Here is a 23,751-nt window from a genome sequence, read left to right as displayed (position 1 = left end):
TAAGACTTTAGAGATTACATAATCGCCGCGGAATGTTTCTCCAATGAAGTTATGAATTAATACTTCGTCAGTTATTGTTGTTGGTACTCCTTGGTATCTACGGTGCGTATGACGTTGATGCTCGTGGGACAGATTGTGAAGTTGAGGTTTACGACGCAGTTGTGGTTGGAGGTGGTAATGGTACTGTTGGCGTTGATGATGGTGGTACTGGTTATGCTACTGGTGCTGCTGCTGGTGTTTGTAATCTTTGCACCATATTCTCCAAAGCCACTACCCGAGCGCGAAGCTCGTTGACTTCTTCTATTATACCGGGGTGATTGTCGGTTATGACGAGCGTATAAATATAATCTAGAATTTGATGTAGTATATAATCGTGACGAGATACTCTGGAAATGAGAGAGAAAATGGTGTTTCGAATTGGTTCGCCGGTAAGTGCTTCAGGTTCTTCGTTAAGAGGGAAATGGGGTGGATGGAAGGGATCACCTTTTTCTTATCTCCAATGATTGAGGAGGCTACGAACCCATCCCCAATTCATCCAGAATAGATGATGGCTGATTGGTTGATCCATTCCGGTCACACTGCTTTCAGAGCTGGAGTGGGATTCCATTTCAGAATTCGAGGAACTTGAATTAATGATGAATTCCATTTCGTACGATTGAATAAGGATTTTTTTCGATATGAAATGATTTTCGGTTATCTGATGGTATTCTAATTACATAGAATATCCATAGATATAGAACAAAAGATTTCGTAGATTACGGAGGAATTTGCGGGATATGTCAGGTAAAGTTTAAAGTAACAGATACGATAAGATATGATTTAGCAGATACGCTAAGATATGAATTTTGTCTATACACTACTCATGCAATTAATGTAGCAAGACGTGTCTAGACTAGTAATGATAAGCAGGTAATTTTCTAAGAATGATAAGCACATGATTTTCGACTAAAAATGATAAGCAAAACTTTTGACATGCAGACACGCTCGAAGTCCAGACTCACTAATGCATCCTAACGACTTATTAGTTAGACACACTAATGCAGACATGGTTCGCTAAGACCACCGCTCTGATACCAAATGAAAGGAGCCGTTCATATACATTATAAATTATTCACAATCGTTGATTACATTGCGAGGTATTTGACCTCTATATGATATATTTTACAAACATTGCATTCGTTTTTAAAAGACAAACTTTCTTTACATTGAAAATTGACAGGCATGCATACCATTTCATAATATCCACTATCCAACTATAAATTGATTTAATAATAATCTTTGATAAACTCAATGACTCGAATGCAACGTTCTTCGAAATATGCTATGAAAGACTCCAAGTAATATCTTTAAAATGAGCAAATGCACAGTGGAATATTTCTTTAACACCTGAGAATAAACATGCTTTAAAGTGTCAACCAAAAGGTTGGTGAGTTCATTAGTTTATCATAATCATTTATTTCCATCATTTTAATAGACCACAAGAATTTCATTTACAGTTCTCATAAATATACGTCCCATGCATAGAGACAAAAATAATCATTCATATGGTGAACACCTGGTAACCGACATTAACTAGATACATATAAGAATATCCCCTATCATTCCGGGATCCTCCTTCGGACATGATATAAATTTCGAAGTACTAAAGCATCCGGTACTTTGGATGGGGTTTGTTAGGCCCAATAGATCTATCTTTAGGATTCGCGTCAATTAGGGTGTCTGTTCCCTAATTCTTAGATTACCAGACTTTAATAAAAAGGGGCATATTCGATTTCGATAATTCAACCATAGAATGTAGTTTCAATTACTTGTGTCTATTTCATCAAACATTTATAAAAGCGCATGTATTCTCAGTCCCAAAAATATAAAGGGTAAAAAGGCAAATGAAACTCACCATACTGTATTTCGTAGTAAAAATACATATAACGTCATTGAACAAGTGCAAGGTTGGCCTCGGATTCACGAACCTAAATTAATTATATATAATTATGTGTTGGTCAATATTTGTCTAACAAATTAGGTCAAGTCATAGTGTACCACAATCCTAATGCTCGAGACTAATATGCAAAAGTCAACAAAAGTAAATTTGACTCAAAATAATTTCCAAAAATCTATACATGATTAATATATAGTTTAAATATCATCGTTTTATATTTTTAAATATTTTTAAATATTTTTAAAAGATTTATTAGAGTAATAATATAATTTATTTATTAATAAATAAAATTTTATATTAAATTTATGTAATAAAATATACTTTTATATATATATTAAGTAATAAAATTTATAGGGTTCATTTAATATCATAAAGATAATATGATAGGTATTATTAAATTAAGTTATTACACGTAGTAAAATATGTTTGTATCACATATTTATTTGATAAAATAATATCTATAATGATAGTAAGTAAAAGTTGTATTATTTTGTAATAATTATTATTATTATAAAAATATCAATATTTATAATTACTAAGATGACATTATGATAAAACGATAATTCTAATTATGATAACTTTAATATTTACGATAATTTTTAATATTATCTTTAAAATAATAATTCTATTTAAAATAATAATAATAATGATATTTTATAGTAACAATGACATTTCTATTAAAATGATAATTTTTGTTAAAATGATAGTTTTAATACTAACGATACTTTTAATAATAATAGTAATGATAAAAATAATAAGAACGATAATTTTATCTAAATCAATATCTTATAATATTTTAATTTCATCATGATACTCTTACTCATTATTTCCTAATCGTTTCGTTTAATAGCTTTTAATCGTCTTTTATATCGTGTTCATAATAATGATAATAATAGTAATCAAAATAATTAGGTGTTACAAATATTTGTTTTAATTACACTTATATTAATAATGATAGTTACTATAACATTATTAACGATAATACTAATAATTATCTTAATGATAATATAGTAATAATAATAATAACAATAACAATAACTATTTTTAAATAATGATATATATATTAATAATGATAATAACAATAATAATAATAATAATAATAATAATAATTGGATAATAATAATAATACTAATTATAACTTTAACGATAATAACGATAGTAATAATAAAAAAATAACAATTTTTAATGATAAATCCTTTTTATTGATAAAGATAATAATAACGATAATAATAAGATAAAACTAGAACGACGATAAAAAACGACGATAATAATAATCATTTTTAATAAAAATATCGAAAATTCAATTGATTATAACTTCTAATCCGTTCATCGAAACCATTCGATATCTAAAGGAAAAGTTCTTAATTTTTCGCTAGCTTTCCAAGGACATGCATATCTTATACCTTATCTCAACCGTAAGTGTAACTAATTCAATATTCAACCTAACCTGTCTAAGGGCAATATCAAAAGTACAAGCATGCATAATCCTAAATACTCGAGCACTAGTCAGGGATACACTATTAATATGTAAAAGTTAAATTATGAGTACTCACATATCAATATTGAGATTCAATATTGCAGGAAAGGTACGTAGACGCAACGGCAATGATAAACACTATATTGACCTCACGAGCATACCCATGAACCATACTCAATCACCTTCATAGCTATAACTCATAATTTCCTTAATCCTATCCTACTCGAAAAACAATTTCGAAATCACTCGGACAGCACTCCGTAGTAATATTTTATGTATACTAATAATATCTTGAAATAATGCGGAGTAAATATATATGTAAATCGATTGAGATAGTTTAGAGAAAAATATTTTCAAGTTTCTATGAAATAATGAAACCTATTGAATTCTATTTATAATAGATTTTTGAATTATTAAAGTGAATTATTAAAGTATGAATTATTAAAGTGAATTATTAAAGTATGAATTATTAAAGTGAATTATTAAAGTATGAATTATTAAAGTGAATTATTAAAGTATGAATTATTAAAGTATGAATTATTAAAGTGAATTATTAAAGTGAATTATTAAAGTTAAAGTAAAGTAAAAATAAAGTAAAGGTAAAGTTTAAGTATAGTAAAATTATAAAACTATGTACGTATAATACGCGTATAAATATATATAATATTAATTTAAATCGTTATATATATTTAATAAAATAAAATATAAATATCGTTATCTTTATCATACTAGTTAAGTAATGAGTTGTCAAAAGTGGTTCTAGATATTTATAAAAGTTATATACGTTTTAATAATAAAGTTCTTTTTAAACTGAAAACGTTTTTGTACGTTTGAAACTAAATAGATCAATCGAGTCTTTATGAGATTCAATCTTCCACTATCCTTTGTCTAGTTCTCAATGATTGACAATTTGTTCCTATTTATAAATCACTTTACCATTTTCCGAATATTGTTAAAATGGAAAGATTTCTCAAATCAACGTGGGCCTTTCAACAGAGACTTGTAATCATAATTCAATATATCTGATAATTCAATCATTTGATCTTATCTTCTAATTCCATTGATAAACATTTTGAAACAGATACAATCATATAAAGTATTTAATCTAATATTTTGTTTACGTTTCAAGTTATAATATATATACACATATACATATATAATCATATTCGTTTAATGGTTCGTGAATCGTTGGAACTTGGTCGAGGTTGAATGAATGTATGAACATATTTTAAAATTCTTGCAATTTAACTTAACAAATATTGCTTATCGTGTCGAAAACATATAAAAATTAAAGTTTAAATTTGGTTGGAAATTTCTTACAATATATAGATATGAAAATAAGTAAAACTATAAATAACTCATGATCTAAATAAAATATTATTATTATTATTATGAGTATTATTATTATTATTATTAATATTATTATTTTCATTATTATTATTATTACTATTATTAACATTAATATATTTATTAACAAGTATTATTATTAATATCAAGAATTTTTTTATCAAAGAAAATTAGTGATTTTATTGTAAAAATAATACAACCTTTTTATTTTATTAAAAATTTTATATATTTTATTATCATTATCATTTTTATTATCAATATTAACATTATTATTAGTAGTTCATTATTATCATTATTATAAGTATCATTATTATTATTAATATTATTCCTATTATTAATATTATAACAAATAAATATTAATTATATAAAAATATATTTAATACATATAACATAACTATATTAGTATTTTTATAATAAATATTAATTATTTATCTAAAGTAAATAAAGTAATTATATCTAACTAAATTATTAATGAAACCTATAAATTATTAAATATAATAATTATATCACTAAGAATAATACATAAATTGTTCGATTACAATTATATGTGTTAATATATATATATATATAAATGATATAGGTTCGTGAATCCGAGGCCAACCTTACACTTGTTCAATGACGTCATATGTATTTTTACTACAAAATACAGTTTTGTGAGTTTCATTTGCTCCCTTTTTAAATGCTTTTGCAATATATATTTTTGGGACTGAGAATACATGCGCTGCTTTTATAAATATTTTACGAAATAGACACAAGTAATCGAAAACTACATTATATGGTTGGATTATTAAACCGAATATCGCCCCTTCAAGTCTGGTAACCTAAGAATTAGGGAAATGTCCCTAATTGACGCGAATCTTAAAGGTAGATCTATCGGGCCCAACGAGCCCCATCCAGGGTATGGATGCTTTAGTACTTCGAGGTATTATTTAGTATATTAGCCGCGCGCTGTATACTGAGGGATATTCTATATGCATCTTGTTAAGGTCGGTTACCAGGTGTTCAATCCATATGAATGATTTTTATCTCTATGCAGTTTGCAAAATGCCTGATACGAGATGTGTATTTATGAGAAATGAAAATCTTGTGGTCTATTAAAATGATGAAAATGAATGATGATGATAAACTAATGAACTCACCAACCTTTTGGTTGACACTTGAAAGCATGTTTATACTCAGGTATTAAAGAAATCTTCCGTTGTTCATTAGCTCATTTTAAGGATATTACTTGGAGTCATTCATGGCATATTTCGAAAGACGTTGCATTCGAGTCGTTGAGTTCATCAAGATTATTATTAAGTCAAATATAGTTGGATGTATTATGAAATGGTATGCATGCCGTCAACTTTAAATGTAAAGAAAGTTTGTCTTTTAAAAACGAATGCAATGTTTGAAAAATGTATCATATAGAGGTCAAATACCTCGCGATGTTACCAAATCTAATGTATTCGTCCAGATGGATTAGGACGGGTCCTTTCAAATATCTGAAAGTGTGATATAGTCTAAATGCATAACCTGATTTTTGGAATGTATGATATAATTTGATATATCATACTGAGATATATATATATATATATATATATATATATATATATATATATATATATATATATATATATATATATATATATATATATATATCAGTATGATAGAACAATATATGTATATATATATATAGTGGTAGGATCAAGAGGGAAGTAACCAATCGGGGGAAAGCGGGGGGAAGCAAAAACTTTTTTTTTTCGTTTTTTGAAAAAACTTTGTTCACGAACATTATAGATGAGATGAAAATATGAACATTTAGTAGAGACACTTTGTGATAAATGTTTTTATTTTGGCGGAAAAACGCTCGAAGAAGTAATATATAACAATTATCGTGTTTTTCGAGTGTATGTTGAAGTCTTAGCTATTGGGGTTTAGATATTAGGGTTTAGATATTAGGGTTTATAGGGTTTAGATATTAGGGTTTAGAAATTTAGGGTTTAAGGTTTAGATTTAGGGTTTAGATTTAGGATTTAGATTGAGTTTTTAACACGAACGGTTTAGCGTTTAGGGTTTATGGAATAAACCCAAAACACCAAACCCTAAACCCTAAACCCTAAACTCTAAATCGGGCTAAATTTTACTTCACAAAACATGAAGAAAAAAAAACGTTCATATTTTTCACGAACAATATTATCTTGAATGTTATTTTTGTCGATCGTTTTCCCGCCTAAATAATAACATTCATCACGAAGTGTCTCTTCTAAATGTTCATATTTTCGTGTGATCTTGATGCCGGAAAAAAAATTTTCAAAAAAACGAAAAAAAATAAAATTTTGTTCCCCCGATTGATTACTTCCCCATTGATTCTGCCCATATATATATATATATATATATATATATATATATATATATATATATATATATATATATATATATATATATATATATATAATGTTATACACAGACTATCTTACATATGTAAAAATGCAATTAATTTTTTTAAAACGACAAATTTATTGAAATTAAGGACTCCCTAGTAAGGCACTAGAGAAGCCCAACAAACAAATACCAAACGTTTACAAATGACATTTTTAGCCAATCGTACTATGCTAAATTCAATCTACCTCTATTTCTCACACAGTTAAATGAAAATTTACAAATTGAATCGAAAACCACTCATTGCTTGAAGTCTATACAATTAACACTAATTATTATTTTATGTACACTATATATGTATTTATGTATAATAATTATATAATACGTATAAATAAATGTATATATATGTAAATATGTTTAATGATATAAGTAGTTTAGTTTAATTTGATAATTTTATGTGAGTCGAATTAAAACAAATCATAAGTTATTGTGTTGACAAGTCACTACGTTAATTTTCTCTCTTGATGAATCAAAATTGATACATCATCATTATTGGTTCACAAGAATCAAATTTTTTTTTTTTTTTTAATTTTCATTACTTGATAAATTGTCAATTGAAGCCGTTAGTAGTAGGCCGCAATGTAGTTTCAAACAGTTTGAACCGCACGGTTTGTATACTCTGTAACTCAACTGATCATCAGACAAATTACATGGTTTATATACATTTAAATTACTTATAATTATATCTAATGTTCATATTATTAGCAAACAAATGTTCACAACCACAAATTACATATTCAATTATGAATTATATGAAATGTTCATTTCTTCACAAACACATAAATTATATATTTGATTATTTGATTATATAGTTAAATTATAGTTTTTTTTTTTTGAAACTATTTTTTATTTAATCATACTCTCCATCAACATTTATATGTGATTCAATCTACTTACATGTAAAAATCTTTGTAAATAATGATTATCGCAGTTCTTGTCATTTTTTTTATTTCGGTTTAAACTTTCGACTATATATATATATATATATATATATATATATATATATATATATATATATATATATATATATATATATATATATATATAGAGAGAGAGAGAGAGAGAGAGAGAGAGAGAGGATCCAGTGAGAACTTTTTTAGTGTGAAAACTCTAGAAACTCAAAATACACTCCAAATACACTGAAATTCGAGCAAAAAAGGTGGCGGGCGAGCAAAAACAAGGGGAGTCGAGCCAAAAATAACACACGGACGAACAAAAATGGAGGTCGTCGAACAAAAATCAAAACACGGACGAACGAATTTTTTTTTTATTCGAATACCAAAATGTAAAACACATTTTTGTTCGAATATTGTGTTTTTTGTTCGACTATCAGCTTGTTCTACATTTTTTTTGTTCGACTATCGAAAATGTAGAACACAAATTTGTTCGCCCGCCGTTTTTTGTTCGAATTGCTCGTTTTTTGTTCGAATTGCTCGTTTTTTGTTCGCCCGTGTCCCATATTTGCTCGAATTGCTCGTTTTTTGTTCGCCCGTGTCCCATTTTTGCTCGAATTACCCTTTTTTGCTCGAATTTCAGTGTATTTTTGAGTTCACAGAGTTTTCACACAAAAAAATTCTCATTTGATCCCTCTAATATATATATATATTATATATATATATATATATATATATATATATATATATATATATATATATATATATATATATATATATATATAGAGAGAGAGAGAGAGAGAGAGAGAAAGGTGGGTTCAATTGAGAACCAAGGAAAAAACAAGAACTGTAAGAACCAATTTAGACATTTAGGTGGGTTCATTGTATGGATTTGTTAATTTGTGAATTATGCGGTTGTTATGTTATGTAATTAAGGTGTTGAAGGATGAACGTTTTATGTGAATATGTTCTTCGATGTTAACATGTGAAGGACAGTTGTTAACAATGTTAGAAAATGCTAATTTGTGAAAGTTTGAACATTTAATGATTTGTAGTTGATTTCTGTTAACTAGGTCATTTAAAAAATGTGTAGTTGTGTTATGATGCATCATAGGGAATTTGTATTTTAATTGAGTCAATGTTTCAACTTTGTGTTGGTTGAAAAAATCAGTTCACTTGTTAACATTTTAGTTTGAATGGCATTGGTTGTTAAATGAATTACACAAGTAAAAAAAGTTCTGGTGTTATTTGATAATTTGGTAACATGAAGGTAGAAGTAAACTATATTGTAGTTGTTGTTGATAAGTAAACTTACATGTTATGAACATTGTTTTGGTTATAACTGAAACAGTGCATTTTGAACAATTTTTAGGTGCTATCCAATTGAAACAGTTATAGTAAAGTGTGTAGGTTGTTAAGATATGTGTTAACATTAACTTATTTGATTACATATTTACATTTTGATGCTTTCCAATTTGGTGGGATGTTTATTAACTTATGACGATGACTAAATTGTAGGTACGTACATGAAAATTAAAATGAAAAAAGCATCAAAAAACACACTACAACTCTCGAAGAAGAAGATGTTACTCGTTTAGTAACGTTGAAGCTAAGTGAAGGCAAGTGTAGAAGTAAAAAGAAAGATATTAATGGTAATCTTGAGAGCAGGTAAATTGTATAAGATAGTCTAGTTGCCCTTGGTAATCTTGTGAGTAGATGGGATTGTGGACTTGATTAGGAATCCCGATCACATAAGTTGGCATTAAACAAGATGAGGAAGAAATACGCTATAAAGTTACTTTTGTCCGATGAAAACCAACACAAAGGGTAAGGTCCTGCTTATATTCAGGATGTTATGCAAAGAGCCTCAAGGCGCATGGGAGGGGATAGTAAGGATTAAAGAATGTGATTTTGCTTTGCATCGATTATTACTAGTTTTCTTTTTTAAAGTCGGACTTTGTTGTTTATGATGGTCGAACCTGGTTTTTGAATTAAGGATTTTATGAATTTTATGCTTTGGTACATGCTTTAGTTGTAGTGTATATATAATATGTTAATGTTAATTAGGTGATTGTATATTTGGGTTTTTCTTTAGTTTACAAAATGACAGGCTGGTGCTTGCTTATCGTACTTGCGAGATCTAATTTGATTAGGCTTCTTATTCCTTTACAAAATGAATGGCTGCTACTTGCATATCAACATGATCAAAATGACGATATTGAAAGGCTGGTACTTGCTTATCGAACATGATCAAAATGAGGATAATGAAAAATTGGTACTTGTCAAACTGAGTTAATTAATTGAAAAATGAACCTAATCAAAATTTTAGTGAAGGGCAACTTATTAGTCGATAATGAAAATGCAAACTAAATTTACTTGCATCATATACAAACTTTATTATGCGTAACAACAAAGTGAAAGTATACAATATTCGTAAGCATAGTAACAAAGTAGATAATATTTACAATATTCATAAACATAGTAACAAAGTAGACAAGTGAATTTGTTTGGTTTGCTAATGCAATCCCGCGTCATTCCTTTATTACTTGGTTACTTGTTAAAGAGAAGCTAAAGACTCAAGACAAGATGAAGGATTGGGATGTAGTAGATGCGAATTCGTTGCTTTGCTCGTTATGTAAGTTACAACACGATTCTCATAACCATCTATTTTTTGAATGCAAATTTTCATTGGAGGTCTGGGAAAGGGTGAAGCGGCTCATTGATATTCCGGGTATTGGGAACAAATGGAAAGAGATTGTTCAACAGTTTGTGCCGGTTGCTAAAAGGAAAGTGGCTCGAGTCATAGTTGCTAAAATTGTGTTCGCATCAACGGTATATTTCGTATGGCAAGAACGTAATGCAAGGTTGTTTCGAGGGAAATCACGAAATCCAACCCAGGTTTTCAACATCATCTTTGGAACTGTGAGATTAAAGCTGATGTCGGTGAAGTTTAAAGAGACTCCTCACGTGCACAGGTTGAAGATGGCTTGGAAAATATAATGTGCTCGTGTTGTTTGTGGTAGTTCTTTGGTTTGTGTCGGTTGCTTTTTATGTAGCCTTTGGCATTTTCCCTGTTTTCGAGTTTATTTGCTCGTTGACATTTTTGTAATTGTGCATTTATAATAATATTTTCCGGGTGTACACCCTTTACCCAAAAGAAAAGTAGACATTATGACCCAAACTAATTGGCCATTACAGCCACAATAACAATTTCAGCCCAAACTAGATATAAAGTGCACAAGTTGATTCATTCTTAAACTTAATAACAACTTAACTGAGTAAACGATTAACGAATGAACATAATAAAAAATTTATTGAAGGATACCATAGTAGTCGTCAATGAAAATGGCCAATATAATCAGTTAGATCAGATATAAATGATCATTGCATAACAACATAGTGTAATTATTCAGTAATCGTAAGGAGTCTAACAAAGTAGACAATATGAACCAAACAAAAGTGGACAATAAGAAAAAAAAAAAAAAAAAAAAAAAAAAAAAAAAAAAAAAAAAAAAAAAAAAAAAAAAAAAAAAGTGGACAATAAGACCTATTCCTAAAAGTTACTAATACACTTGTCGCATCCATATCAATACAAACGGAAAGCTAGGTAAAATGAGGACAATTTGATCCAAACAAATTGTTGGATTTCAGACACATTAACAATTCAAACCCAAACAATATAAATGTGGACAATTTGACCCATTGCTAGAAATTAAGTATAGAATTGTTGGTCGAATCAGATGTTCTGTATGTATTCTGATGATGATTTTTAATTGGTTTAGGACCCGAATATTGTGATGATGTTTTTGATTATGGTTTGTGACCATGATAACAAAAATCATACACATTTAAAAAAGGTTGAGAAATTGACCCATACAAATGGGTCAGTTGGGTGACAATAACAATTGTAGATAAAATGAGGACAAATTATTTATTTTCAGCCACAATAACAACTAAAAGCCAAACACGATAAAAAGTGGATAATTTGACCCACTGGTAAACTTAATCAAAGACTAATTTCAGATGTTCACAACATCAGCAAAATCGACAAATCACACTAAATATGCGATACTAATGTAAAACATACTGAGCCATGGCCGTAAAAAAAAAAAAAAAAAAAAAAAAACATACTGAGCCATGCGGTTGTGTAAGTTAACAATTTCAGGACAGAAAATATAATGACCCATAACTTCAATTGTAGTGCCAAATTTGACACTAAAATCAAATGCATTATATACTCTGACCCATATCAGTTTCAAATCTATTTAGGTGCCCCATTACATCATAGCAAAAGGGTAGCTGTGAAAAGTAATAAAAGTAATACAAGTTTACACTATATATACATTTATAAATAACATAGTAATTTAAACAACAATCTAATCATGCACTGAAACAAATATCATATCATTGAGATAAATAAAAAATATACGGTCAAACTGAATCAAAGATGATGGTTACATACAAACATCGTCATTTAGTTAGTGAAAAACAAATACCGATGTGTTCACAAGATAATATAAACACTAGTAAGGCCTATCATGTAGCACTAAGATGTCACTGATACTGAGTCGAAGTAGCTGGTTAGCTAAAAACACTGTCATTCTATTACTGAGAAAAAAAAATTAAATGTGATCACAAGATCAAATACGCACTATTAAAAGCTATCATGTAAATTGCGATGTCACGTACTCTGCTTGCTTTTGGGCTTCCTTTCTTTCAACTTCCGTTCTTTTCGCTTCTTCTCTTTCAACTTCTACTCTTTAACCTTCTTCTCTTGCATCTATACAATAATAATGTATGTTCTGCACCTCTACGCCCCGGTGTATTGAATCCACATATGTTTTCCTCTTCGGTTTATCTGCTCTGTTGCAAAAAAACAACCTATGAGATAAATCTCCATTTGCTTTATGTTTAGCAGTGTATTTTCTTACAGACAAACCAGCTTTTTCCTCATAACTGTGATACATAACTAATGCTTCCTCGAGTGAATTAAACGTTGTTCCTACAACCGGTTTGTGAATCGTTTGAACTTCGTGTATGAAGTATATGCTACCATTTGGCGTATAGAATGGAACAATTGAACTAGATGCACCTCTTGACATAAGAGTGAAAACATAATTGGTATATTTTTAACAATTCAATATGAAACAAATGGATTACTGATTTATAATTTGAAATGGATGACATAATGTTCTTATCAATTTGAGAAACAAGATCCTAATTATATAACGGTTTGATATAATGACCAACAATAACAAACACAAAATAATTGACCATTTTGTTACAATTTCAAATCATTCAAAACAGATTACCTTCAATTCGATTAGGGCTAAAAAATTCATGAATAACATTAGATGCTTCCAAATCATTGGAGTCGAAAACCGCTGCTTCGTGTGCTTCTCCAAGAATAATTTCGCGACTTCATTTTGCAATTTAACCACGTCAGACATTTGGTATTACTCCGTAATACACAACAATAATAATAATTATCAATTAAGAATTTAATTGTTGGTTGTGAAGATGTTCGTGAATAAAATTGGCGAATTGTGATTAGGATATGGGTGATGATTGTGTCGATATTCATGATCAATAACTGCAATCCTACAATTTAGTTTGGTAACCGATGGTTTTATTTAAAATTTGAATTTGAATTTTACTTTAAATAAAAAACGGAAATCGGTATATCATATGTAATTTACATTTTTACCCTCATGTATTTTGGTTCTTCCAGTTCTTCCTTTTTTCTTAGTTCTCATTTGGACTTTTCTATATATATATATATATACTAGATTTTAAGAACCCGTGCGTTGCACGGTAGCTTTAAAAAATAGTTTGTGTGTTTGTTAAAATGTGTAAAGCATTGGTCGATGTTGATAGCATGTTTACGACCAAACACTTACCTCATCTTGACCTAGTATATTGTACATCATGACACCTAAATCCTTCATCGATATATCACCACAATGAATACCAACAACATTCTGCAAATTTTGTTCATAATGTTAAGTATAATAGCAAGATTTCAATGATATGGTGCCCGCTGTTACGCGGTCATGGAGCAACGTAATTAGTAACATTTGTTTTTTGTATACAACTTTCAATGCAAACTATTATATTCACTTAACAAAAGCATGCTTAAAAATAAATGTAATATAAAAGGTAAGAACATTGAGTTTTAACCACGCCATCTTCTATTAAAAAAAAAACCCTTCAAATGAAATAACAATCCGAGAGGCAACATCAGTTCCAAGTTTCATAATATTTGATGGCTCGTTAGCCATTGTTAAAAGCCCGTGCGTTGCACAACAACTCTAAAAAATAATGTGCGAATATTAGTATTGATATTGATTAATGACGTAAACGCTATTAACAAAAACAATTACAATGCAACAATCAATTGTGTATAGTCATTGTCACCAAGTTTCCTGTGCTTGCTCAATGACACTAAAAAATGAATATATTTTAGATAAAAAAAAATTATATTTTAATGAGATAGAAAAACAGACTTTATCATCTTTATCTTAAAACAATGTTTATGGTAAGTATCCAATGGTTATGAATGTTGCACGGTTGTGACAAAATAGTTAGAAAATAATTCTATCTTCCTCTACCAAATAGTGTTCGTTAAGAATCAATTAGTGTTAGTTAAGAATCAATAATATATTAATATATTATTGATAATGAATGAATAACCGGCCTTTATCCATGTTGAACTACCAAACTCCTTATGGCTTATGATTATTAGTGAAGTTTTTCTACTCATAGGTGACAAAATAGTGGGTTTGATAATGGGTCAAAATAAGATCGTAATCATTATCTAGAACCATGGCTCAGAATAAGTTTCTTCATAAAAAGTGTTTTTCTACAACATTAACTACATGAAAAACCAATAAACCAAGCTATATGAAATCACTAAACCATTCAAGTAGAAGTGATTGGTACATTTGTTTTTTATTTTAGGCAAACTTTGACCCATTCAATTCTTTTAACCCACATCACCCTTAAAAGTAGCTTGCTTTACCTGATACAACGTGAAGTGAAGAATATTCTTATCCACCTTAACCTGACACCTTTTCTTGGCAAAGATAACTACAGATTCAAATGCAATAAAGTGATTTTGTATACTCCGTATGAGACCTCACTATGTAACCAAATAAACAATTACTACATACAAAAAATAACCCTAATAAACCAAAAGAGTTCCTCTCTCATCCATTTCCACAAAAGATCTATCAAAACAAAAAATCTTACATTACTAAAAAATTAGATGTTATAACTGAACCTTTTATTAAATAAAACATAAACAAAAATTACCTTGTAAGACATTTAGATGAAGGATATGATTGTCGATCAATACGACGTCAAAAATGTTGTAGAACTGAAAATTATAACCGGATGACTAAAATTAATATACTAATAAACAATAAAAAAGATACCTTGAGAAGCCATACAATCATCAATCTATTGCGGTAACAAAACGCATATACAATTACTAATAAACAAAACACTATTAATTTGCACTCAATATTTCTTTTCGTAAACTAATACACGATGATGGTGCAATCATATTGTTCAAACTCAATAGCATAGAAAATCAATAATAATGAAGTTGAACAATGAAACTCACTTTTTTACCATAAGTTTTGGTGAGAATTAACTTTTTTGCTTTAATCTTCACATCATCCGAATCTGAGTCGATAGCATTGTAACCTATCAAAAATATTAACAATATATGATATTCAGTATAACATCAATCACCAAAACGCATATCAATCTATTCATTCTATGAAAAAATATACATAGAAGGTGTTGATTTGAACTGGATGCACCCTGCTAATCCAAGCTTAACCCTACAATCAAAACATTAAAACTAAGTCATTTACTCCTTATAAAACCAAGTAAAATGACCCATATAACTGCACCAATAAGAACATGAAATAAACATGTGAAAGAAATATCTAAATATAGACAAGGGATCATCAACAAAATTACCTGGGAATCCATAATCACTACCTGAAACATATGGGTCAAAATTGGGTTAGCTACGGGCCTGCTGCACTTTTATTGTCATAAAAGTTCATCTGCAAGTCATATAAACGAAGGTCCATAAGTCAGAAATCTAGAAAAGGGTCTAACTAAATAAAAAATCCTGAATAGGTATTTGATGACCTAAAGCAAAAAACTATAGACGCCTCTGCAATGCACAAAAAAATTATAAAAATAAACTAAAGCAACAACCTTTGTATTTGATGAACTGAACTCTTTTCAAAACATCATTGTGGAAGCCTGGAAGGCTTACTTATATTTGATGTTAAGTGAGGGCCGAAATTGTCATCATAATTATTTGAAGGCGCACTCAAGCTTTTGGACAAGCAAGATGAATACTTATCAGTTGAATTCTTCTGTAGATGGTTTTAATGCACCACCAACAGAAGAATCTTGAAAGGTGTTAGGATCACTCATCAAGTTTTATATTAACAAAATAGTATTAGTCAAGGTATAATTTAACAAATTAATACGTCACGGCAATTAGTTCATCTCTAATTTGACAACCTTTTGCAACCATCTGACTTTATAAACGTTCAGATATCGTAGCTGATGAAACTATGCAAATTAAATAATTATAAACACATATTTGCAAGTAAAAAAAGCATACTTTACTTAACGACTCAACCATTTCTTCGATGAACTCCCTTGGGTAGTGCTAATAACATCTCAGTGTGGTTTACCTTAACCGGGTTCAAACCTATCTTCACTATAACTGATTTATACCCTTAAAACTATCAACGAACGTATAAGCGTCTCTTGAACCACTAAATCCACCGTATCGAAAATTTTTATTTGAAAGCCACCTCCACTCATTGAGGCTCCTGAGACTAAAGTAAATGTTATTCCAGTTGACAATAATCCAACGTGCCTAATAATCAAATAACATAGTCACATTACCAAAGTATAACATAAAATAACATACACGTCAAGAGATAATATCCTTTCAGTAAGAATGGGTCGAATGATATGTAAATGTGTGAAATTACACATAGATCTGCCACAATCATAGTTAACAACATGATCTAATCCTTTAAGATATTTATTTATATAATTGCATTACATGATCTAATCCTTTAAGATATTTATTCATTAGAGACTAAAGGTATTTTCCATACCTATATCAGTATATCAATACAGTATTTGTCGATTGTAATCCTTTTCGATCAAGAATTTAATCAAACCCTAGAATTACACAATTACGAAGTGGTAAATACAAAAGTTGGGTCAAACGGGTCACACAGTGGTAAGTAGTTGAACCTTACCCTTGATAGATATCTGCTGTGAATCGCCACTTTATATCATTCATTACAACAATGAACATGTACATACCAAGGCTTGTGCTTTTCGATAGAATTCCACACCTTGTATCCCAAATACAAAATACGAGTAATTAATAAGCATAGACCACAACAGTCCAGAATAAAAATCCATATAAAAATAGCAGCGTATGGTCATCAACAATCACATCAAGCAACAACCAAACTTAAAATAACAATATGCAGCAAGCGTCATTTTCACTAACCAACTATCTGATGATGAATAACAAAAAAAAAAGGAAAGAGATATCCGAAAGAGCACAAACCCCCCCCAAAAAAAAAAAAAAATAAATTACTCTGTAATCAGTAACAACATAGTAAATAAGAAACTCATAGCGCATAACAATGAATCAATTCTCGATGCTCAGATTGATTACCTATTGTACCTAATTATATTTTACAACCACCAAAGAAAACACTACACCAATTCAACTGTATACCTGAGATTGCAATTAGGGCATCTTTTGCGAATCAATTCTGGGAGAAAGATTATACGGCTTCCACTTCTGAAAATACCCTATTAGATCAAAAGTTGGTGCAAATGTATGAATAAATTAGGGTTATTGTGTATCATCGACTATGTATGATAACGTTTCAGCATCGGCGGGAGGGTAATCGGTTGAAGTCGAATTTAACACGATGATACAAAAGGGATATCAGACGATTCGTAAAAATCTTTACAGTAATACTATGATGGTTTCGCTTTTAATTGAAGATTTGAAGATGAAGAAAAGTGGCGCTGTGGATTGTCTGGTTTTTTTTTTTTTTTGGAGTTGGAAGAGCGACGGAGAGAGAAAGAGAAAAAGGGATTGGGATAGAGTTTTTATGATGCCACGTGTTATTTTTATGTAATTAACAGAGTTAATTTAGATTAAAAGAGTGATTAACACGTGGACCGTCATTTGTGGGGTGATTAACGGCCTGACACGTCGAATTTAATTTTTACGCTTTGTAAGATGTAGAGAAGAGAATATATATATATATATATATATATATATATATATATATATATTGGTAGGATCAAGAGGGAAGTAACCATTCGGGGGGAAGCAGGGGGAAGCAAAAACTTTTTTTTTCTTCGTTTTTTGAAAAAACTTTGTTCACGAATATTATAGATGAGATGAAAATATGAACATTTAGTAGAGACACTTTGTGATAAATGTTTTTATTTTGGAGGAAAAACGCTCGAAGAAGTAATATATAACAATTATCGTGTTTTTCGAGCGTATTTTGAGGTTTCAGCTATTGGGGTTTAGATATTAGGGTTTAGATATTAGGGTATATATGGTTTAGATATTAGGGTTTAGAAATTTAGGGTTTAGGGTTTAGATTTAGGGTTTAGATTTAGGATTTAGATTGAGTTTTTAACACGGACGGTTTAGAGTTTAGGGTTTAGGGTTTGGTGTTTTGGGTTTATGGAATAAACCCAAAACACCAAACCCTAAACCCTAAACTCTAAACTCTAAATCGGGCTAAATTTTACTTCACAAAACATGGGAAAAAAAACGTTCATATTCTTCACGAACAATATTATCTTGAATGTTATTTTTGTCGATCGTTTTCCCGCCTAAATAATAACATTCATCACGAAGTGTCTCTTCTAAATGTTCATATTTTCGTGTGATCTTGATGTCGGAAAAAAAAAATTCAAAACAAACGAAAAAAAAAAAAAATTTGCTTCCCCCCAATTAGTTACTTACCCATTGATCCTGCCCCTATATATATATATATATATATATATATATATATATATATATATATATATATATATATATATATATATATATATATATATATCGCCAAAAAAGAAAATTAGAATATAAAAAATTAGTTACATTATTATTCTATATGAATTGAATACATGCTATCACTATTCATTACATTATTTAACTGAGTCATATCTTCAGACTGATTTACATGTTTGTATATCTTCCTTCCTTTTTTTACAAAGAGAAAACATTCTTAGCGACAACCACATTGAATCAACTTACAATAAACAAGTAAACAGATACTCTGTAAGACTTGCATGTTCAACATACAAGGGTATAAGCTTTAATCACAACCATCAGATTTTATCGAAGTACCTGTTGTCTAATGGATTATCGTTTAGGTATTGACATAGATATGGTATAAGCTCACTCAATTTATGGTTTTCTGGGTTTATGATAACAAGGACATCATATTCCATATTAGAGTATACTCCGTTTAACATAAGCATATATTCATTAGAGTAGAAGTGACGATTTTGACTCATTTACCTATACACGCAGATCAAATGGGTCAAACAAGTTAGAACACATCCAAAGCATATTCAAATGGATTAGAACACAATCAAAGCATTTTCAAATGGATAAAAACAATATCATAAGAATTACAGAGTAAGAATTAAGAAATGGTACTTCATATCAATTGCAGTCTACTAACAAAACCAAGAAAATACATGGAAAGGGGCTGCAAAGTTTACAAATTGATAATACAACTTTTATTTAGGACAATGACATCACAAACTATTTAATGTATGAATTCAAACATACAGTTATAAATTTTTATATCACTGCTGCTTCATGTACTTGGTAAGTAATTCAGATCTACATCCCAATTTCCATAAACACTTGTACTATATAAATTAAATTATGTAAATATTGTCTTTTTTCGACTTTAGAAATACAAATTACCAGACTAGAAAATAAATAAAACAATTCTTTACAATCCTTTCCATTCTCTTTTGTTACCTCAAAAGTTCAAATTCACCTTTTTTATCCACAAGACTACAAGTGCAGGTTAAAAGGTCTGATATACCTGTAGCAAGTTGAACCATATTATGGCCTTAAATAAAATTAATCTAGCAGAATCTTGAAACACAACAATCTGATACACACTGATACATAGTGATATGCTTTTATTATAACATCAGAATGTGATGCAATCTAAACACTTACAAATTACATAACGCAAATTGGGCCATTAAGTACGTATCTTAGCTTTAATCCACCTACATTCTTTATTTTCAAATACTCTGTATGATTTCATCTTCTATATAAGTTAACAAAATTCAACAGGCCAATAGCTTTACAAGAATAACAACCATATAACCTGACCTACTTCTCAGTTCATCCTGAAGCTGAACTCCTTTTTAGATTAGCTTCACGCTCCATTCTGCGACGTTCTCTCTGTAATGATAAAATATCAGTGTTAAACATGTATCCACCCGCATATATAATGAGACATAACAGCCTATGAAAATACAAAAATAAGTAGATAATTAGCAGGCCAGTAGGTATACCCTTCGCTCCCAACACGGGTTAAAGCACACAAAATCATAGACTGGAGTGATAGTCGACACTAAAACGACATTGAGTCCTGTGAATAGTAAAAGCGCAGCCATTGGACGTGTTTTGTGTGGCATCTTTTTCAGTGATAAAGATTCTCCCTGCAGTGAACATTTCAAGATATTTAAGTTTGGCCATTGAACATAAGAATAAAAAGTTCTTATACGCTGCAAACCATATTCAGAGATGAATAATGTAGCAATATTATCAGCATTTTTTATACTAAATACAACTTAAACGGTTTTTAATCCTTCAAGAATTTCAAATATTGCTGTAATTACAATACTAAAAAGCGAAAACTGATGCAAAATTGACTAAAATGCTACTCTTGATATAAATTAGGGGTTTCTATCAAAGCCGAATTTCACGATAAAATGCCTAAAAAGATTGGAACCCGGTAGTTTAGAATACGAATCGGAGATTACAATTTACTAAAAAACTGATAAAAATCAAGGCTTTTTATATAATAATAATTATTATTCACGATAAACCCTAACAAAATTCAAAACAAGGTGGTATGAAACAAACAAAAACCAATGGAATTAGTAACTGAAAGTGACAAAATAGTAGGGCTTGGTATCTTCTGATTGTGAGTGTGAGTGAAATCAGAGATTGAGTGGTTGTTATTGTGCAAATCTGACAGTTGAAAAAAGTGGGTTCAAGAGAGGTTGATGATTATATAGGTGTTAAGCCGGGTTCTGATGGACCCGGTTGGTGATTGGTCCGGCTTAATTATGATTTACCGGTAGTGGATTACACCTAAGATGTTTGTCTAACATTTGAACATGTGAAACGAAAACTTACAGTCTCTCTCGTTCAAAAGGTAAAAGGGTTTCAATCACAGGCGACAAGCGTGGTGTTGTTTGCTAGCCTATATTTGGTTGTTCTCGGGTTGTTTGTATGTGTTTTATGTTTGGTTTCGTGTAGTTGGTTTTTCGTGACTCTTGGGTTTTGATTTCGATGGTTCGGTTTGTTGGTTTGTTCCTTGTGCGTAAGTGTGTTGGTTTAGGCTAGGCTCATAATTAGATAGTTGTTAGGTTTGATGTGGTGCGCTTTTTAGCTGGAAGACTGGTCGGTCTATAATTTTTGTTTAAGTTCTTTTCATCTTTTGATGAAAGTTACTTTGTACAAGTACGTAGTATTATATAGCGCCGTTTTTTCTAAAAAAAATAACTGTTTATTTGATTTTCATAAAATTATGTTAAGCATTTCTATAAAATTACATTAAATTGTTCCTGACCTATTTGTAAATGATAATCCTCCTTTTGACTTTTACATCAACCGTTTTTATCTTTATACTGATCGTTCATTACTTAAGGTATGTTTGGCACGCGAGCTTGTGGGAGCTTATGAAAAACATAAACTCTTAAAAATAAACTACTTGTAGTAGCTTATGACAAAAAATAGAGTTTATGAATTGAAAAATAAGTTCCGGGTGGTTTACCAAACACTTATAAAATATAATAAGCTCCAGCTATCAGCTTCAAAAATAAGCTTCAGCTCCAGCTCTAGTTCATAAAATCCAACTTCAACTACAAGCTTCAGCTTCAGCTAGTTCACCTAAACACACCATTAATTTACTTAACTAAAAGTAAACTTAACTAAAAGTAAAAGTTAATCGTGCCTCCCACTAAAGAGTGTTTAAAATTTCGTTTTTAAGTCTAGAGATGTGATCGTCTATCCCATTAAACGAATTATGAATAGTGTAAGTCCAGATGGTGGTATGTTGGGAAGCATAGCGCCAACTGGAGCATTGTCTATCACTAAATTGTGTATGGTCACTTTTTGCATTAAACAATATATGAACCGTTTGTTAGTATTAACCAGCGCATGTGTATTGTGCTTGTGCAACATTGGTGGCGGAACTCTGGTTCGTGTGGCTGGAGGAGCAACGACGACAGTGGTGTGAGATGAAACAACGGGCATTTATGGTGGTGTTGTACAAGTAGTCTAACCATTGTGCGAGTGAAAAATTTGTGTATTATGTGAAAAGAACAAAAAAAAATTTACTTCTGTGAACGAAACTAGGATTAACAACAAAATTGTTTTGTGGATTATATCGCCGATGAAACCATCTAAATAAAATCGAGTAGGTTTATGGATGATCAATCTTACCACCGATGTACATGTAAACCCGGTTCGAGATTGACTGGAATGAGGGTGATATATGGACCGATCCTCAAGAATATGCAAAGGGGATAATGGAACTGTACCTTATAGAAGGTTCTAAAATGATATTAACAAGTTTTGGGGCCAGCGGCGAACCTCTTATTTTTTATAACATACTTAGCCAGTTTTTCGTTATACATAACTTATGTTTTAAATCAAATACTTATTCATTAATAACCCTAACAAAATCAAAGAGAAAATATGTTTTAAATCAATAATTAAATTAGTTAAAATCAACATAATTTGAATATTTTTGTTGTTTAATAGTAAAGTGTGAGAGTAAAAAAAATTTATAAAGGAAAGGAGGAAAAAGGAATTATAATAAAATATTTTAAATAAAATATTAACAAAACTAAAATAATGCTAAAAATAAATAAAAGAGGTTATATAAATATTAAAGGTTAGAATAAATAAAAAAATTAGAAAATAAAAGAATTGGAGTGAGAGGAGTAAATTTAAAATAATAAACATTGAGGGGACATTATTAAAATTTTAAAAAAGGAGAGATTAATGGGTTTATAAAGAAAAAGAAGGGGCCAAGATTCGAACTTGTGACCCTTCGTTTAAATATGTGGGCGCTTAACCACTACTCCATTCTTTTGTTTGTTATTTAATTTACACATTTGATATATAACGGTAAAAACAGTTGAGGTTTCTAATTGAAATTGAACAAGTGTTCGGGTCAGCCCGCTTCGCTGGGCCCAAAATCGCTAAAGTGACCCAAAAGTGCTAGTCCACCCCCCCCCCCTAAAAAAAGACAGCTGCAAGGTTCGAACTTGCGCCCTTAAGCTACTACTGTAGTGACCCGAACTTT

The 23,751-nt window shown here is 29.9% G+C and overlaps 2 long non-coding RNA genes across 7 annotated transcripts; both read right to left on the bottom strand.

The window, feature by feature from the left end:
- Positions 1 to 14,974: 14,974 nt before the first annotated feature.
- LOC139843277 (uncharacterized) lies at positions 14,975 to 18,259 on the bottom strand. 5 transcript variants are annotated; one of them, XR_011757498.1, is made up of 7 exons: positions 17,880 to 18,259; positions 16,313 to 17,484; positions 16,067 to 16,155; positions 15,874 to 15,924; positions 15,702 to 15,784; positions 15,389 to 15,452; positions 14,975 to 15,303 (listed from the first exon to the last, which is right to left on the bottom strand). It is a non-coding gene; the product is annotated as an uncharacterized lncRNA (long non-coding RNA). The 5 variants fall into 5 exon arrangements; XR_011757496.1 differs by having other exon boundaries at positions 16,731 to 17,484; XR_011757497.1 differs by having other exon boundaries at positions 16,067 to 16,991; positions 17,386 to 17,484.
- A 1,878-nt stretch (positions 18,260 to 20,137) lies between these two features.
- LOC139844978 (uncharacterized) lies at positions 20,138 to 21,483 on the bottom strand. Of its 2 annotated transcripts, XR_011758144.1 has the most exons (4): positions 21,319 to 21,483; positions 20,723 to 20,869; positions 20,379 to 20,609; positions 20,138 to 20,238 (listed from the first exon to the last, which is right to left on the bottom strand). It is a non-coding gene; the product is annotated as an uncharacterized lncRNA (long non-coding RNA). The 2 variants fall into 2 exon arrangements; XR_011758143.1 differs by having other exon boundaries at positions 20,143 to 20,609.
- Positions 21,484 to 23,751: the final 2,268 nt, after the last annotated feature.

The sequence above is a fragment of the Rutidosis leptorrhynchoides genome, chromosome 4, assembly GCF_046630445.1.
Source record: "Rutidosis leptorrhynchoides isolate AG116_Rl617_1_P2 chromosome 4, CSIRO_AGI_Rlap_v1, whole genome shotgun sequence".
Taxonomy (NCBI): domain Eukaryota; kingdom Viridiplantae; phylum Streptophyta; class Magnoliopsida; order Asterales; family Asteraceae; genus Rutidosis; species Rutidosis leptorrhynchoides.
The sequence above is the reverse complement of the archived record's forward strand: the minus strand, read 5'-3'. Positions and strand labels throughout refer to the sequence as shown.